General features: G+C 36.8%; 1 protein-coding gene across 1 annotated transcript in view; it reads left to right on the top strand.

The window, feature by feature from the left end:
* Nucleotides 1-8,265, top strand: part of ARNT (aryl hydrocarbon receptor nuclear translocator) — a 64,781-nt gene that overhangs the window by 627 nt on the left and 55,889 nt on the right. The window lies entirely within an intron of this gene.

The following is an 8,265-nucleotide window of genomic DNA, read 5'->3' as shown; positions in this document are numbered from 1 at the left end:
CCCGCCTCCACTCTTGTGGCGGCTTTCTGGTGTGCGATGTAGTCCTCTTTCAGCCTTCTGCCCACTGTGGACCTGCTTGATGCCGAATAACTGTGGGCAGTGTGGCTCGTTTTACTTTAAAGGTAGTTGGGACTCATAGGATCACGTTGCTGTTTAGCTGAGGTGTTACTTCCAAACGTTTAGATTTTAAATTTTAAAAATGTTTGAATTCATACTCAGTTTCTTAAAAAAAAGAAGCTGTACCTCCTCCCTCCCTATCCGAGGGCTATCCTTTGAAACTTGCGTTTATGTATTAAGAGGTGCCTCTAGTGTCATTAGCTGCTGAAGGCAGAGGTTTGTGTAATGTTTGAGTTACAGGATAGATCTTGCCAACAGCAAGCATCCAGGACCCAGATTTAAATCTTGTTAGGTGGGTCAAGGCAGTTCCCATTCTTTAAGAAAAGTTCAGTTAATGCTATTTCTCAATGAACATCTCTTCTAAAGTGGGAGCTTGAACGTTAAAAATCTAGTCAGTCATGTCTAAAACATGGAATGGGGTGTAGTGCAGCAGCAGGTCTAGACAGATCAGGTGTTCAAATTCCTAGTCCCAGTCCTCTTTCCAGTACATTACAGTTATTTCTCCCTAGGAAGTATTTCATTTAAGGGATCCTAGTTTACTTTGCTGACCTTGGCTATTTCCCAGAAATCCTTATCTTTGATAGCCTTAGAAAAGAAGCGAGAGGTGGGGGTGAATAACTTGAAAATATGGTAGTGGGAAGGATTCACTGCTGTTCCCTTGTTAAAACTTAAATTAGATTTTTTTCGTGTCTCTGAAAGGCAGTAGTATTTTACAGTACTCAGGTTTTGCTATTACAGTTGAATCACTGAAATTTACCGTCTTTCCTACCATGTTTCTGGGAACAGACCTATTTAAAGAAGTTAATTTGTCACATGTCAATATCATATTTTTAAATCTTTTAAATTTTTTAAGAGGAAAAGGAGATAAAGTTAATGGCTAAAATTGCCTTGCAGGAAGTGCTGAGTGATGGAATAAAATCGGAAAGATGCTATTATTATCGAAGACCTGACCTTGAAGTAAAATAACCTGTTAACTAAGGAGTAAATAAACAAGATTTTAAACTGATAACACATTGCAAAATACTTATATAACCCTAGTCAAGTTGCAAAGCATTTCTCTTATTAAGAGGTGGCCTGGGTAAACAAGTTTAGTGCATATGTCAGAAGCTTTTTTCCCAGCAGTGTGGGTGGGGTTGCTTTATTTTGTTTTGTTTTTTAAACAACAGTAACCAGAATGACAATCTCTTGACCACATTTTCATTAGCTGATCAATATCAAGTTAAAACTGTAAACAGAAAATAACATTCATTTGTGCAGAATCCTTGCTTATGATGAAACAGTTACTTTGTTTATTGCCCTTTGGCAGCCTGCTTCTGCAGTTTTTAGGGTTCTTTTTTTGCGGGCCTCTCACTGTTGTGGCCTTTCCCGTTGCGGAGCACAGGCTCAGTGGCCATGGCTCACGGGCCTAGCCGCTCCGCGGCATGTGGGATCTTCCCAGACCGGGGCACGAACCCGTGTCCCCTGCATCGGCAGGCGGACTCTCAACCACTGCGCCACCAGGGAAGCCCTAGGGTTCTTTTTCGATGTTGGATAATTCTTCCATCTCTTACAAGTTATTGATCCCAAGTTCAACACATGATAATTAAATTAGAAAGTGCATTTTCTTCCTTCAATTCTCATTTTGCCCCTTTGTATCAAAAGGAAGAGATCATAGCTGCATTGTGGAGTTTTGATAGCCTGTTCCATTTTGGGAAATGAGGACCATAAATGTAGGGACACAGGGTGGAAATGAACTGTGCTCAGTGAAAAGAAAGTAAATGGTTTTCAGGTCAAAATTCTTTGTTGCATGGTCAAACCTTTAATCCTTAGAGTCATTTTAGTGACTAGGGACATCAAACTGATTTCTTTGAGTTTTTTCTACTTTGTCATTTTGCTAGTTAAGTTTCCCTATGGTTCTTGTTTGTTCTGTCCTCACATATGTCTGCAAAGAATTTTGGTAATAATTATTTAACTCTTCTAAGCTTCATTTAAGTTAACGCTTAGTGTTAATAACAATACTTGATCATTTTAGTTGTATTTAGAGTTTGATTTAGAGACTGTTGGTGTCCCTTCAGGGTCTTGCAGGGGACCTGGTTCCTTTGCACTTTTCTCTATGTCTTAACATGGTGCTGGATCAAAAGAAGAGTAAGATATAGTTTATACTCCACAATCTAAGAGTTATGTTGAAGTAATAGTTCTAATGTGGTGGTGGCTTTTTTCTGCGTAATTGATAATTCTTCATATTCTATTATTTTTCACTAATTCTACTTAGCAGTGGCAAGTAGAAGTGAGTGGGTAGGTGGTCCATGAAGTCTTAGGCTATATATTTCTTGTCTATGGAATACTAAAAATTTTGAGAAACATTTAAAAAATTGCATGTGTGATTTGTAATGAATCGGCTAAGGCACTGTTTGGGAACAGATTAGTTATTTGATTTATAATTCAGTATTCAACCAGAGATGTGAATGAATTTTTAGGAGTGCAGTTTTCTCCTCCCTTGATTCTGGTGTTCTCTTTCCCAGGGACCTCTTTTTGTGGTATTAGGTACCATTTATTGTGGGTAGAGAATGGGTAGAAGGCAAAGGAAGGAACACTTGTTTGGGTTTGTAGGGCTGACACTTAGGAAAACTTTTTCTTTCCACATAATTTTTACCTCCATAAATTATAGTTTTTAAAGCATCAATGAACAGAATCCTTACCCATTACCTTTACTTAACCTTTTTCAGATACGGGAAAATAGGAATTTGTGCAGTATAAAATTACGATGCCAAGATACTTTAAAAATTATATTCTATTGCAAAAACCTATTTCAAAAGTGTTTAAATATAGTTTACTAATTCCGCAGTTGAAATACAATTAACATTTTTGAAAAAGAACCTTAATCCATATACTTTTTATGCTGTTCGAATTGTGGCACCAAACTGAATCTTTTCTGTTTTTTTAGAAATTAAGAAGTAGATACTTCTGCATTCTTGGAACTCTAGTTTTCTTGTTGTTTTGAAATAGTGGTCTCTCACTTTAGTTTTTTGCATTCTAGCCCTACTCCTCTACTCAAACAATCCACTAACAGATGAGAATATGTTGTTTCATGGATGTTTTGTGAAAGTCTTTTGTGGTCGTTTGCTGTGGATGACTTTCTTCTAAGGCAGTAACAATAGGGATTTCCATAGTACCAAGTTGTGGTTGATCTTCAAAAAACTAAATTGCAACACTCAAGGAAACTAAACACTTTTCCTTGATTTTACTTAGGTTATGACATTTGGGGCATATTTAATTTCAAAACTAGTAAAATTTGAACCCTTAATTGTAGAAACTGTTTTTGGAACCATCTTTTTTTTTTTCCCCCCTTCAGGCTATTTACAATATTTATTTTAAATGTTAATTCCTGGCGGTATAGTACTGTATAGAGGTGCAAGGGTGACATTTCTGTCAGTGCTATCCAGTGTCTCTGTGGTTGTATAGCTGATCTTATTTAGATGTAACAGTAAAGGAATACATTTAAAGCTCTTGTGAAATGCAAGGCCTGAGCTCAGTGGAGTCTATTTGGGCCCATCACCCACACCCAATGATAGGCCCTGCCTGTACAGCCATCTGTTTTTAAGAATGCTGCCTAATATGCCATGATGATTTCAATAAGTAGACATCAACGAATATTGGAGTTGGATTCAAGATAACTCCTATCATTTTACATGTAAGAAAACAAACCTAGAGAGAGGAACTGGCACGTTTATTAAACATCTATTAAGTTCTTACTATATGCCAGGCTACACTTTCCTGTTTTGTTGGCTATTCTGTATGTTAGAAACCATCTCTTAGTTTCCAAATAAATTCTCTAAATTTGCATCTCTTTTCATCATTTCTTCGTTTTGTATTTGTCCCTTCGCATTTTCTCTAGTTGAGTAGACAAACTAAGTTTATGACTTTAACAACTTAATTAGAATTTAAGTTCCATGAGAGTAGGACCTTTACCTCCCTTGTTCACCACAGCACCCTACTGCTCTCAGGGGTGCCTAGTATGTAGGACTACAGTTCAGTAAATGTTTGTGGAATAAATGAATGTTGTAAAACTTGGCATTGGAGGTTCATATCTTTATGCACTGTTAATATGAAAATACCCTTGAAAGGATAACACTAATTAAACCATTAACATCATGAATTAATTTATAATAGCTAACAATAATTATATGCCAGATATTGTTCTAAATATATTACCTCACTTAATATTCATATATTTATCTCATTTAATCTTTTTCTTTAAAAAAATTTATTTATTTACCCTGGTGGCGCAGTGCTTGAGAGTCCGCCTGCCGATGCAGGAGACGCGGGTTTGTGCCCCGTTTCGGGAGGATCCCACATGCCGCGGAGCGGCTGGGCCCGTGAGCCATGGCCACTGAGCCTGCGCGTCCGGAGCCTGTGCTCCGCAAATGGGAGAGGCCACAAAAGTGAGAGGCCCGCATAACGCAAGAAAAAAAAAAAAAATTATTTATTTATTTAATTTTAGCTGCGTCTGGTCTTAGTTGTGGCGCACAGACTCCAGAGCACATGGGCTCAATAGTTGCGGCATGTGGACTCTCTAGTTGTGGTGCGGCGGCTCAGTAGTTGCGGTGCGTGGACTTAGTTGCCCTGCGGCATGTGGGATCTTAGTTGCCTGACCAGGGGTCGAACCTGGGTCCCCTGCATTGGAAGGCGGATTCTTAATTGTTGGACCACCAGGGAAGTCTCCTCATTTAATCTTTACAAGACTCCTATGAGGTATATATTAATATTCTTGTTTTCAGATGAGGAAACTAAGGCACAGAGTGAATAATTAGTTTGTCTGAAGTCACATAGCTAGTAGGGGGTAGAGACAGTTTTTATTGGGGGGTGGGTAGAGACATTTTGATTGCTGGCAGTCCATCTACACAAATTTTTTTTTATAGGAGTTTTTTTTTCTTTTTTTAAATTAAAATATAGTTGATGTACAATATATGTTTCAGGTGTACAGCATAGTGACTCACAATTTTAAAGGTTATATTCCATTTATAGTTATTATTAAATATTGGCTGTATGCCCTTTGTTGTATTATAGATCCTTGTAGCTTATTTATTTTATATATAGTAGTTTGTAGCTCTTAATCCCCTACCCTTATCTGGTCCCTCCCCTCTTCCTTCTCCCTACTAGTAACCACTAATTTGTTTTCTATATCTGTGAGTCTGTTTCTTGTTTGTTACATTCAGGAGTATGTATTATTTTTTAGATTCCACATATAAGTGATATCATACATTGTTTGTCTTTCTCTGTTTGACTTATTTCACTTAACATAATACCCTCCAAGTCCATCCATATTTTTGCAAATGGCAAAATTTCATTCTTTTTTATGGCTGAGTAGTATTCCGTTGTATATATGTACTACATCTTCTTTATCCATTTGTCTGTTGATGGACACTTAGGTTGCTTCCATATCTTGGCAATTGTAAATAATGCTGCTATGAACATTGGAGTACAAGTATCTTTTTGAATTAGTGTGTTTTTTTTTTTTTTTTTTTTTTTTTGGATAAATTTCCCCAAGTGGGATTGCTGGGTCATATGGTACTTTAATTTTTAGTCTTTTTTGGGAAACCTCCATACTGTTTTGCACAGTGGCTACGCCATTTTACATTTCCACTAACAGTGTCTGAGGGTTCCTATTTTTCCACATCCTCACCAACATTTATTATTTGTGGTCTTTAGACAGTATTCTTAATTACTAAGTTATAAGACTTTCTCCATTGTGACTTAAAGTCACTTCCTACAGAAATGTGGCACAATGGATACTTTTTGAGGAGGAGGAGGGTGGGGTATTGTCTTTTTTAGTAGATGAAGAAGGTGAAATACCACATCCGACAGCCAGGATGGCACAGTTGCTTGGATGGAGAAGTGAGTGCAGGGTGCTGAAAAAGTTGCTGGAAGAGTGTTGCAGTTCCTAAAATCTTTTCTATAACTTCTTGTATTCTTTCTTCATAGTTGTTTTTCACCTCTTTAAATAACTTTTACTGGAATCCTTAATTCTTACTGGAATCCTTCTCCTAGTTCTTCATACCCCATAATTGTCCCTTTTTGGTGAACTTCTTGAATTTGGCTTCAGAGACACTGCATTGCTTGTTCTTTCTCACTGTCTCTTCCTTCTTTGTTCCTTAGGCCTGCTCATTTTCTTTTTCTTGTTCATTATGCTTCTCCTTTTCTAGTCTCACTCCTGGGACTGGAACTCTTAATTGATTAATTAATTAGTAAGTCAGTCAACTTCCTTCATTTCTATTTGCCCACCTACCTGCCTCAATTAAACATTTATTTGGTAACTACTGTATCTCCTTCCCTCATTTATCTTTTATATATTGAAGACTCTCTAAAATTTTTATTCCTGTCTTCTCACATAAGCTTCTTTTCCTGTATTTTCATCTATTTAAAAAAAAAATCTATTTGAATAACTGTAACATGTTATATATATATATATATATATATATATATATATATATATATATATGGTCACCAGTATTTCCTTCAGATCTGCTGACCTTCCTAACTTTTCTGTATCTTTTGTGACTATTGCAGTTTTTCCAGTTCCCCAGGTTAAGCAATTAAATGTGTTTGGATTTTTTTATGTATTTATCTGATTTGTTATCACATCTTGGTTTTTTTTGCATTTAAAAAAAGCATTTTTAAACATATAAGGATATTAAAACCTATAAAACATTTTAACCATATAAAATATATACCCCAAATAGATGTATTTATTAATTTTTTAAAATTTATTTTTATTGGATTATAGTTGATTTACAATGTTGTGTTAGTTTGTGCTGTACAGCAAAGTGTATCAGTTATATGTATATCTACTCTTTTTTAGACTCTTTTCCCATATAAGTCATTACAGAGTATTGAGTATAGTTCCCTGTGCTATACAGTAGGTTCTTAATTAGTTATCTGTTTTATGTATAGTAGTGTGTATATGTCGATCCCAATCTCCCAAATTATCCCTCTCCCCCTTTCCCCCTTGGTAACCATAAGTTTGTTTTCTACATCTGTGATTCTTAAAATAGATTTATTTAAACATATATATGTTAAAAATTATTTTAATAAAAATTACCCATGCATATATTTAATGACTTACTGTTACATGATTTGTTATAAAAACAGCAGTCGTCTACCCCCTTCTCTCAGCTTCTTCTCCTCAATGACATCCATTTTTATTTCTTTTAACCAAACTTTTAACTTTTGATTAAATAAAATGTCCCAGAAGTAAAAGGCAAGAGTTTTCAAACTGAAGGACCCAGAACAGTGAATGAAAAACTCACCCACTCAAGGCACATTATTATGAAATTTCAGCATCAGATACAGAGTATCCTATAAGCTCCAGAGAGAAGAAAATTGGTCAGTTAAAAATAAGAAGGGGGCTTCCCTGGTGGTGCAGTGGTTGAGAGTCCGCCTGCCGATGCTCCATAATAACCACCACCTTTCTAAGAATCAGTTTGGGGAGTTCCCTGGTGGTCTAGTGGTTAGGATTCGGCGCTTTCATTGCCATGGCCCAGGTTCAATCCCTAGGGGAATGAGATCCCACAAGCCGCGTGGCGTGGCCAAAAAAAAAAAAAAAAAAAAGGAATCAGATTAGTTTTGCTTCTCAGTAGTCACACTGGAAGATAGATGACAATGGAGCAATGCCTTCAAAATTCTGAGGGAAAGTAATCTCCAACTTAGAATTCGATACCTAGGCGAACTATCAGTTAGTGAAGTGGAAGAAAGATATTTTCACATACCCAAGGTCTCCCTTATACTCTTTCTCAGGAACTCACTAGGGGATAAGCTTTACCAGTAGGCGAGAGTAAACCAAGAAAGAGGAAACATGGAATACAGGAAAGAAGCAGTACAACAGGATACATGCATTTTGCATACATTGCTGTTAGTTTCCCCGTTTTCAGTATTGTAACCTCACTTTCAAATTTGCCTGGTGTTCCCCAGTCCAGAGGACCTCTGGTTTACACTCTCCAGAGAATAAATCAGTGTTTTGACTGGGTGGTGGAGGGGCATTTTCCCTGCTGGAAGGGACAGAGAGGATCTGGGAATCCACCTGCTGCTTAAACAGATATCAAACTAATCCTTTTTATTTTAGCTTTCATTTGCCCTCCCTTCTACAGCCCCCACCTCATTTTTTTTTTTTTT

The sequence above is a fragment of the Lipotes vexillifer genome, unplaced genomic scaffold (assembly GCF_000442215.2).
Source record: "Lipotes vexillifer unplaced genomic scaffold, Lipotes_vexillifer_v1.1 scaffold209, whole genome shotgun sequence".
In the NCBI taxonomy this organism is placed as follows: domain Eukaryota; kingdom Metazoa; phylum Chordata; class Mammalia; order Artiodactyla; family Lipotidae; genus Lipotes; species Lipotes vexillifer.
Note: the sequence above shows the minus strand (reverse complement) of the source record. Positions and strands in the feature narration are given on the sequence as shown.